The 11,519-nt window shown below is 42.6% G+C and overlaps 1 pseudogene; it reads right to left on the reverse strand.

Annotated features, from left to right (window-relative positions):
- Nucleotides 1-304: 304 nt before the first annotated feature.
- Nucleotides 305-5,794, reverse strand: LOC129021072 (mitochondrial import inner membrane translocase subunit TIM14-like; annotated as a pseudogene).
- Nucleotides 5,795-11,519: the final 5,725 nt, after the last annotated feature.

An 11,519-nucleotide genomic window follows, 5' to 3' on the forward strand; every position in this document is an offset into this window, starting at 1 on the left:
TGTCCAGGTTCTTGGTGTATTGGACAAAACGCACAAAGCAATAAAAGAATGAAGCAAAAAACATAGATTCATTTAAATGAAAGTACACTCCACAGAGTAGAAGTGGCCTCGAGCAAGCAGCTCAAGAGTGCTGGTTATAGAATTTCGTGGAGTTTAAATATGCTCTAGAGGTTTCCCATTGGCTATTTGGCTTACTCCCTATGTAAATAAAGTAGTGGCCTGCAATCAGTCTGATTGGTCGTGGAAGGCAACCAATCAGAGGCTGAAGTGAAGTTACAAAGTTACATCCCTATGCAAATGAAGACTAGACCCTTGACCAGTCTGATTGTTGCAGGAGGGGACCAATCAGAAGTACTTTCCATTTCTCATCTGCAATGCAGAAAAAGGTGTTGTAAAGGGTGTACCCTCTGTCCTTTTGTTCTTGGGCTTGGGAAGTCGAGGTTGCTTTAGACTGGTCAAAGGGCAGGGCTGGGGCAGACCCCAGGGGAAGTATGGAGGCCCCTCAGTATGTGTCCTGGAGGAGCCGAGCTCTCGAACTTGGAATCTGTCCATCCCTGCGTTAGCACCCAGTTGCCTGAAGCCCCCTCCTCCCCACAACGACCCCATGACCTGTGCAAAGTGGGTGCCCTCAGCACCTGAAGCCTCTCCCTATCCTGATAGCAGCCATTTTTCTTATTTTCTTAATAATTCAGGAAGACACACCCTCACCTGTGGACCTAGCTCTTTTTTTTTTTTTTTCAAATTATACTTTAAGTTCTGGAATACATGTGCAGAATGTGCAGGTTTGTTACATAGGTGTACATGTGCCATGGTGATTTGCTGCACCCATCAACCTGTCATCTACATTAGGTATTTCTCTAATGCTGTTCCTCCCCTTACCCCTGAGCCCCCCAACAGGCCCTGGTGTGTGATGTTCCCCTCCCTGTGTCTATGTGTTCTCAATATTCATTGAGAGACCTCTGTTCTGTTCCATTGGTCTATCTATCTGTTTTGGTACCAGTACCATGCTCTTTTGGTTACTGTAGCCTTGTAGTATAGTTTGAAGTCAGGTAGCATGACACCTCCAGCTTTGTTCTTTTTGCTTAGCATTCTCTTGGCAATATGGGCTCTTTTTTGGTTCCATATGAACTTTAGAGTAGTTTTTTCTAATTCCGTGAAGAAAGTCAATGGTAGCTTGATGGGAATAGCATTGAATCTATACATTACTTTGGGCAGTATGGCCATTTTCATGATATTGATTTTTCCTATCCATGAACACGGAATGTTTTTCCATTTGTTTGTGTCCTCTCTTATTTGCTTGAGCAGTGGTTTGTAATTCACCTCGAAGAGGTCCTTCACATCCCTTGTAAGTTGTATTCCTAGGTATTTTATTCTCTTTGTAGCAATTGTGAATGGGAGTTCACTCATGATTTGGCTCTCTGTTTGTCTATTATTTGTGTATAGGAATGCTTGTGATTTTTGCATATTGATTTAGTATCCTGAGACTTTGCTGAAGTTGTTTATAAGCTTAAGGAATTTTGGGGCTGAGATGATGGGGTTTTCTAAATATACAATCATGTCATCTACAGACAGAGACAATTTGACTTCCTCTCTTCTTATTTGAATATGCTTTATTTCTTTCTCTTGCCTGATTGCCCCAGCCAGAACTTCCAATACTATGTTGAATAGGAGTGGTGAGAGAGGGCATCTTTGTCTTGTGCCAGTTTTCAAAGGGAATTCTTCCAGATTTTGCCCATTCAGTGTGATATTGGCTGTGGGTTTGATAAAAATAGCTCTTATTATTTTGAGATACATCCCATCAATACCTAGTTTATTGAGTGTTTTTAGCATGAAGGTGTGTTGAATTTTATCAAAGGCCTTTTCTGCATCTGTTGAGATAATCATGTGGTTTTTGTCATTTGTTCTCTTTATGCGATGGATTATGTTTGTTGATTTGCATATGTTGAACCAGCCTTGCATCCCAGGGATGAAGCTGACTTGATCATGGTGGATAAGGTTTTTGATGTGCTGCTGGATGCAGTTTGCCACTATTTTATTGAGGATTTTCGCATCGATGTTCATCAGGGATATTGGCCTGAAATTTTCTTTTCTTGTTGTGTCTCTGCCAGGTTTTGGTATCAGGATGATGCTGGTCACATAAAATGAGTTAGAGAGGACTCCCTCTTTCTCTATTGATTAAAATAGTTTCAGAAGGAATGGTACCAGTTCCTCTTCGTACCTCTGGTAGAATTCAGCTGTGAATCCATCTGGCCCTGGGCTTTTGTTGGTTGGTAGGCTATTAATTACTGCATCAGTTTCAGAACTTGTTATTGGTCTATTCAGGGATTTGACTTCTTCCTGGTTTAGTCTTGGGAGGGTGTATGTGTCCAGGAATTTATCTATTTCTTCTAGATTTTCTACTTTATTTGCATAGAGGTGTTTATAGTATTCTCTGATGGTAGTTTGTATTTCTGTGGGATCAGTGGTGATATCCCGTTTATCCTTCTTTATTGTGTTTATTTGATTCTTCTCTCTTTTCTTCTTTATTAGTCTCGATAGTAGTCTACCCATTTTGCTAATATTTTTTAAAAACCAGCTCCTGGATTCATTGATTTTTTGAAGGGTTTTTTGTGTCTCTATCTCCTTCAGTTCTGCTCTGATCTTAGTTATTTCTTGTCTTCTGCTAGCTTTTGAATGTGTTTGCTCTTGCTTCTCTAGTTCTTTTAATTGTGATGTCAGGGTGTCGATTTTAGATCTTTCCCACTTTCTCATGTGGGCATTTAGTGCTATAAATTCCCCTCTAAACACTGCTTTAGCTGTATCCCAGAGATTCTGATAGGTTGTGTCTTTGTTCTCATTGGTTTCAAAGAACTTATTTATTTCTGCCTTAATTTTGTTATTTACCCAGTAGTCATTCAGGAGCAGGTTATTCAGTTTCGATGTAGTTGTGTGGTTTTGAGTGAGTTTCTTAATCCTGAGTTCTAATTTGATTGCACTGTGGTCTGAGAGACTGTTCGTTATGATTTCCATTCTCTTGCATTTGCTGAGGAGTGTTTTACTTCCAATTATGTGGTCAATTCTAGAATAAGTGCTATGTGGTGCTGAGAAGAATGTACAGTCTATTGATTTGGGGTGGAGAGTTCTGTAGATGTCTATTAGGTCTGCTTGGTGCAGAGCTGAGTTCAAGTCCTGAATATCCTTGTTAATTTTCTGTCTTGTTGATCTGTCTAATATTGACAGTGGGGTGTTAAAGTCTCCCACTATTATTGCGTGGGATTCTAGGTCTCTTTGTAGGTCTTTAAGAACTTGCTTTATGAATCTGGATGTTCCTGTATTGGGTGCATATATATTTAGGACAGTTAGCTCTTCTTGTTGCATTGATGCCTTTACTATTATGTAATGCCCTTGTCTTTTTTTAATCTTTGTTGGCTTAAAGTCTGTTTTATCAGAGACTAGGATTGCAACCCCTGCTTTTTGTTTGTTTGTTTGCTTGCTTTCCATTTGCTTGGTAAATATTCCTCCATCCCTTTATTTTGAGCCTATGTGTGTCTTTGCACATGAGATGGGTCTCACACACCAATGAGTCTTTACTCTTTATCCAATTTATCAGTCTGTGTCTTTTAATTGGGGCACTTAGCCCATTTACATTTAAGGTTAATATTGTTATGTGTGAATTTGATGCTGTCATTATGATGTTAGCTGGTCATTTTGCACATTAGTTGTTGCAGTTTCTTCATAGTGTTGATGGTCTTTACATTTTGGTATGTTTTTGCAGTGGCTGGTACTGGTTTTTTCTTTCCATATTTAATGTTTCCTTCAGGAGCTTTTGTAAGGCAGGTCTGGTGGTGACAAAATCCCTCAGCATTTGCTTGTCTATAAAGGATTTTATTTTTCCTTCACTTATGAAGCTTTATTTGGCTGGATATAAAATTCTGGGTTGAAAACTGTTTTCTTTAAGAATGTTGAATATTGGCTCCTACTCTCTTCTGGCTTGTAGAGTTTCTGCAGAGAGATCTGCTGTTAGTCTGATGGGCTCTTCAGATTGAGAAATCCTTAGATTGGGGTCACTTCAATTCCAGAAGTCATGAGGACTCAGCTGGGCAATCTTCATTCCATAATACATTTTTTGAAAAGTACATGTCCTTCCTATTCTATGAAAAGCTGCCCTGGCCTCAGAGATGAACACAACTGGCAAACCTGCTCATATAGTTTGGATGTTTGTCCACTCCAAATCTCATGTTGAAATGTAATCCCCAATGTTAAAGGTGGGGCCTGGCTGGGTCATGAAGGCAGGTCCCTCATGAATGGCTAGGTCCTGTCCTCATGATAGTGAGTGATTTTGTACAAGGTCTGGTTATTTAGAAGTGCGTGGTGCCAGGCACAGTGGCTCATGCTTGTGATCCCAGAACTTTGGGAGACTGAGGGAGGAGGATTACCTGAGGTCAGGAGCTCAAGACAAGCCTGGCCAACATGGTGAAACTCCATCTCTACTAAAAATACAAAAATTAGCCAGACTTGGTGATGCACACCTGTAATCCCAGCTACTTGGGAGGCTGAGGTAGAAGAATAGCTTGAAATCAGGAAGCAGAAGTTGCGGTGAGCTGAGATTGTGCCACTGCATTCCAGCCTGAATGACAGGGTGAGACTGTCGTGGAGTGACACCTCCCCCCTGCCACTTACTACCACTCTCACCATGTGTTATGTCTATTCCTCTTCCCCTTCTGCCACAAGTAAAAGCCTCACTGGAAGCCAAATAAATGCTGTCACCCTATTTCTTGTGCATCATGCAGAAACGTGAGCCAATTAACCTCTTTTTTTGCAAATTATCTGGTCTCAGGTATTTCTTTATAGCAACACAAAAGTGGCCTAATACACCTGCCTTCCCCCAGTACATAGAAGTTTATATGAGGAACAGGGTCTGATCTTTATAAAGCCACAAAGAGTGCTAAGAAAGGATCTCACAAAAGTCCACAGGAGAAAAATTCAACCTGATGATGAGGTTGCAAAACTTGCGAGCTGAGAAGGAGTTCCTATTGTGGGTACCACAGAGATGTCTGGGAGAACTCCAAGGTCACCATAGGGTGGTCTGGGGCAAAAGAGAGGTGCCACCTTATCTTTACAGATTGTCACCTGAGCAAAGACTCTTGATCTTCTGCAGAGGGTCAGGGCCATCAGAGCTGGCTGGGATCTCTGGGAAGGAACATGGCCCCAGGCCCCAGGAAACTCTCAGTCATTCATCTCCTCTCTTTGTTCACAGGGTCAGGTGGCTCACCCCTCCTTCTGAACCAGCAGCTTACCTCCAGCAAAATGACCCTTTCAGGCTGACTGTGAAATAGGAGACATCTGAGTCCTCTCTTACGGTTATTAAATCCAAACTCAAATTTTTCTCTGCTTGGAGGCATTTTATTATAAAAAGTTGGTACTTATACACATAAACTAATATAAACTTGAAATTTATTATACATTTACATTTCTTAGCTTGTCCTTACAGTAAATTTTTAGCTTCATTGATCTTGGCTATTATATAAAGAGACCCTCTTTTGTCTGGGTGATTTAAGAGCGTAACGTGTTGATAAGAACCTCTTATTTTTTCCTTTATTGGCAATAGGGCTTACATCTAGTATTAGTGCTGCTTCCTGTTTTGTCATTTTGGGTTCAACCCCACCTCTGTTGTAATAACCTCTGAAAAATATTTTGGTAGACTTTGAAAAACTTGTTTTACTTGAGGCTCTCTGTGCTTCGTGGCTTGCCAAACATAACAGCTTGCAAATCCTGCAGCAGCAGTCGGTACAGCTGCTACCACTGCACAGGCCATGGCTCCAGCCTGGCTCCCCTGCTTCCACCAGGAGGGTGGATCAGCTCAGTCCAGAGGCTGCACCCACTACCTACTTGGCTTTACCAGAGAGCAATGCAGCAGCGACCACAGTAGTCACAAACTGCCCAAGCACCTTTTTCGTTTTTAAAGTGGTGGTGATGATGCATTTACTTTACTGAGCTATTGTGAACAGTCGATGAAATCAGGTGACTTGCATTGAGTCCATAAATACTAAACGTTGTGGACTGACATTGTCATTGTTGGCTTAAGGTCCCATTCAACACCAGATCCCACTGTTTGTCTCAGTTGCACCATCTCCACAGTGGTGGCAACACCATGTCCCTCAGAGGATGGACCATAATTGTGTTTGAGGGTGGGAACATGCTATCAGAGGGAAGGAAAACTCCTGGTCTGTGGAAGGGCTACAGTGTCCCTCTAAGCTGAGTCACAACATTGTTTGAGAAAGTCCCAACCAAATTTCCGCTGTGTTCACTGAGCCTGAGTCTGAGACATTCACCTGTTTCTCCCATCACAGGCTGTGGACCCCGAGCCTCCCATGACAGGAGCAGTCCCTCTCCACCTATTTTTGGTCAGGGCTGTGCCCTTCCGGGTTTGCCTGGGGAAGGAAGTCACAGCCAGCCTGGGTATCCAAGGGCGGGAGTCTGTGTTCTTGGACCCAAGGGGAAGTGAATGGTTTGAGCTCTGGCTATGTGGATTTGAGCTGGCATCCTGAGCCCCAGAAGAAGAGAAGATACACGGGACACTCAGGCTAACTGGGTCACTGCAGTCGGCATTCACTGGATTCTGGGTTCCACTCTCATAGAGTCCTGTGTCACTCTCTGTGACACTGAGTAAAGTGAAGGTCCTGTTGCCCTTGGACATCTTCAGCCTGGGACTGACCAGGAATCTCTGACCCCTTACCCACCACAGGCATGTTGTGTCCTGAGTCTCAGGTTCACAGGTTAACCTACAGAGTCTTTGTCCTCCACGGGGTCCTGTTGCCTTGATGAAGGGCTTGGTAAGCTCTACTGTGCAGATAACAGAGAGAAGACTGCCCTATGGGGCACCCTGATTACTCCAAAGTGAACATGGAATGCATATAGCATGCATGTTTTCTTATCAAGCTTGTGCAAGTCAAACCTTCATAAATATTAATCGCTCCTCCTATACCCTATTGAAAATGTCTACTTGGCCAACCTGTTCAGTGTCAAACCCTGTTCCACCCTGCCCTCCTTCAAGTGCCTGCTATTGGTCTCTGCTGGAAGCTGCACTTGCTAGCCTGAGGAATGGCCAGCAGGCAGGCTGTAATATTTTATAAGAAATAAAGGCACCAGGTGCAATAGTTCAGGCATGTAATGCCAGTTCTTTGGGAGGCCATAGAGGGAGGATTGCTAGAGGATAGGAGTTGGAGACCACCCTGGGCAACACAGCAAGACCCCATCTCTAAAACAATTTTTAAAAAAATTAGCAGAGCATGGTAGTAAGTGTCTGTAGTCTCAGCTATGATGGAGGCTGGTGTCCTCTCCCTTATTCCCACTTCAACAGAAACCCTCGATCCCTCTCAGAGCCCTGCCCTCCCCGGGAGACCACTGCCAGTCTCTATTCTCCCTCCTCCCACCCACTCCCAGGGAGTTTTCCCCTCACCTATTACCAACAGCCCCTGCCAGGGAATGAACCCTCTGCGGGGAGGGGCTGAGGTGGCCCCAGGGTCTCTGCTGCCTGCTCTGTCCTCCACTGTGGAGAAGAGCTTGGGCTCCAGAAATGCTCCCAAGCATGGCTGCTCTGACTGTCAGCTGTGCTGTTTGTGCTGAACCTCCTCCCGGGGCACTTCCCAGGTGGGCCTGAGGTGTGGTCTCAGCCCAGGATGCTTCTCTGTCCCCTCCCTTCTCACACTTGCCTCCTTTTTCTTTGCCTTTCCCTTCACTTCTGTCTACATTTTGGCTCCCCCAGAACATGCTTTGAGAAGCAACTCTTATTTGGACCCCTGTCCCATAACAGGATGAGCTGCGTTCCTCTGCACTGACCTCTGCTGTGTCCTGGGTGTGGATCTCTTATGCACCACGCAGAGAGTCCCTAGGGTCCCCCAACCCAGCTTTTTCCTCTATGACACAGAAACCCCTCTGTGCATTCAGAGTCTTCCTAGTGTTCTCTAATGACTGGGAAAGTTGGATTTACTCGCAACAAGGAGGTCACAGAGATGTCCAGGGAGAGGGTTCCTAGAAATGCACACATAGGGCTAAAACCCATGTCTAAGATTCTTAGTTTTCCTTTCTGCAGCACTATGAGACTTTAATTTTATAGACATAACTGAAGATGAAGCTGCCTGGTGCTATAGTATTATGTCTCCCAAGCCTCAGTTATTTATAGACCATCTCTATAATGTTTTCTACAGTTTGTACCACCTTTATTATTATTGACTTCATACATTTTTTCTAAATACATTTACTTTACAAAAGATCCTTGTCCCAGCAGCGTGCAATGGCTTACACTGTAATCCCAGGTACTTGAGAGGCTAAGGTGGGGGGATCACTTGAAGCCAGGAATTTGAAACAAAACATCCTTGTCCTTTGCAATATTATCCATGAAATTAAAGGTGTTGTGAATTTGCTTAAAATCGTTTCTAACATGCATTAAAATAAACATATAACTATTAAAGTTTCTTAAAAGCTTATTTACGTTCCACCTAAAGTCAGTTTTGGGAAACACTGGTACAGTGGAATAACTGTGGACTTTATATCCAGAGAGACCTGGGACTCACTACTGGTTCTGTCACTTAACTGTGTCATCTTGCACGAGTCACTTAGCTTCTTTGATCTTAGATTCCATAATTTTTTAAATGATGATGACAAAATCCACTTTGCAAGCTGTTAGGAATAAGGATTGCTTCAGCCAGGAGGTGGAGGTTGCGGTGAGCTGTGATTGCATCACTGCACTCCAGCCTGGATGACGGAGCAAGAGTCCGTCTCAAAAAAAAAAATAAGAAAGAAAGAAAGAGAGAGAGAGAGAAAGAAAGAAAGAAAGAGAGAGAGAGAGAGAAAGAAAGAAAGAAAGAAAGAGAGAGAGAGAAAGAAAGAAAGAAAGAAAGAAAGAAAGAAAGAAAGAAAGAAAGAAAGAAAGAAAGAAAGAAAGAAAGAAAGAAAGAAAGAAAGAAAGAGAAAGAAGGAAAGAAAGAAAGAGAAAGAAAGAAAGAGTTACTTCCACTTGTTAGGACTTGTGGTGCATCTGTCATTGTTTTCATTTCCCAGTTCCACTACCTATGTGCTCTGTAATTTTGATCAAGTTGCCTAACTTTTCTTGTTCCTCATTTACCTAATTTGTAAAATGTGGGTAACAGTACACTAGTGTGAGTGTTATTTCCCAGATCTGACCACCAGACGGCATAGAAGCACCGGCACCCACTGGCAATGGATGTGTCGGTGCCCATGGTTTACAAACATCATTTTCCCATGAAAGGAACCAGGGCTCCCTGGAGAAATAGCTGATCCAGGGCTGGGAAAGCACAAGAGAAGCCCGGAGCTTTTTGTGAGGCCAGAAAGTAAGGAACCACTCGAAAAATTATGGGAATATTTCAAAAGATTACAGATGTTACAGGGAGCTTAGAATTACCAATTTTGGGATAACATGAGCAACATAATAATGATAGCAATGGATTCCAACCCATAAATATCCATGAGTCCATGCAGATATAAATAATTGAACAAATAAATAAATAAGGAAGAAAAAATAGCTCTTTCTTATAGCAGAATTCCAATCAATAAATGTAGAAGGAATTATGGAAATAAAAAAATCACTATTTGGCTAACACCACAGTAATAATTGTTTATAGGCAAGAATCAAGAACCATCCATAGATTCTAAAAATTAATGGGTAAAAGTAAGATGATGCTGTAACTATTGAGTACCAAGGAGGGGTCCGGGGAAGTAAGGTGAGAAGAAACAGGCTACTTGCTTATTCCCAAAGTATCTGTCCACAAGATACTTATTAATTACAATGGGACAAATAGTAACTTTATAGTAGAGAAACCTGGCAGACAACACCCGAACCAAGTGCTTAAAGTGAACCTCATCAGTAATGAGAGATATGGACATCCTGGGGCTCCGGCTGGGATGTCCTGAGAAAGACACATCACTTCTGTGCTAATCTTGCCCAAAATGCATAACCTGAAACATCCCAAGGAAACATAAGACAAACCCAAATTGAGGGGCATTCTACAAAACAACTGACCAGACCTTCTCAAAAGCATCAAGGTCCTGAGAGAGGGAAAGAGTGGGAACCTCCCCCAGGTTGGAGGAGGCCTAGGATATGTGACAGTGTTATTCAGTGTCAGATCTTGGATTGGATTTGGGAGCAGAAAAAGGACATGAGTGGGATGATTAGCAAAATTTGAATATTTGTAGATTAGTTAATATTATTGCACCAATGCTGGTTCCCCGATTTGAACAATTATATTAGTTATATAAGATGTTATTGAAAAAAAAAAAGCTGGATAAAGGATAAACTAGAACCCTATTTTTAAAGATTTTTGAATGTTTAAAAATAAACGTGATGAATGAGGCCGGGTGCAGTGGCTCACGCCTGTAATCCCAGCACTTTGGGAGGCCAAGGCGGGCGGATCACGAGGTCAGGAGATCAAGACCATTCTGGCTAACACGGTGAAACCCCGTCTCTACTAAATATACAAAAAATTAGCCGGGCGTGGTGGCGGACGCCTGTAGTCCGAGCTACTCGGGAGGCTGAGGCAGGAGAATGGCGTGAACCCGGGAGGCGGAGCTTGCAGTGAGCTGAGAGTGCGCCACTGCACTCCAGCCTGGGCGACAGAGCGAGACTCCATCTCAAAACAACAAAAACAATTAATTAATTAAATTAAATTAAATAAATAAACGTGATAAATGAAAAGTCAAAAATTTTAAAAAATGCTTTAGATTTCTGTGAGGCTAAAATGAGTGTATAGTGCTTAGAACAATGCTTGTGACATAGGAGTTCTTAACATGTTTCAGCTATTATTATAAGTACTTTTATAATTAACAATGTTATAAGGAATGAGTAATCTGTTATTATAAGTAATTTTTTCCTGATGTCCTCATATATTCTCATATTTTTTTCCTCTCTGCTGTTAAATCCATACTGAGCATGTACGTGGTTATTTTAAGGTATAAAATAGGATTAGGCCTGGCGTGGTGGCTCACACCTGTAATCCCAGCACTTTGGGAGGCCAAGGCAGGCAGATCACTTGAGGTCAGGTGTTGGAGACCAGCCTGGCCAGCATGGTGAAACCTCGCCTCTACTAAAAATACAAAAATTAGCGGGTGTGGTGGGCGCGCACCTGTAATCCCAGCTACTTGAGAGGCTGAGGAGGGAGAATCGCTTGAACGTGGGAGGCTGAGGTTGCAGTGAACAGAGATGGCACCTCTGCACTCCAGCCTGGACAACAGAGTGAGACTGTTTCAAAAAAAAAAAAAAAAAGATATAAAATAAGATTAGATTTTACTTTGAGAATTATTTTAGGGATAGAGGAGCTATTATTTCCTTTAGCCACTAATAGTAGCTCAGACTCAGGCCAGATTGCAAAACTTTGCTTGGCTGGGAAACAAAGCTTGAGCCAGGCTGCCACCCACCCGACATGGTTTGTGATGGCGCCCCCTGGCGGCGCAGCGAGCTTTCCCGGTTCCTCACCCTCGTGCTTTAGGAGCGATATTTTATTTTATTTTATTTTATTTTATTTTAT

Source organism: Pongo pygmaeus, chromosome 20 (genome assembly GCF_028885625.2).
Source record: "Pongo pygmaeus isolate AG05252 chromosome 20, NHGRI_mPonPyg2-v2.0_pri, whole genome shotgun sequence".
NCBI lineage: Eukaryota > Metazoa > Chordata > Mammalia > Primates > Hominidae > Pongo > Pongo pygmaeus.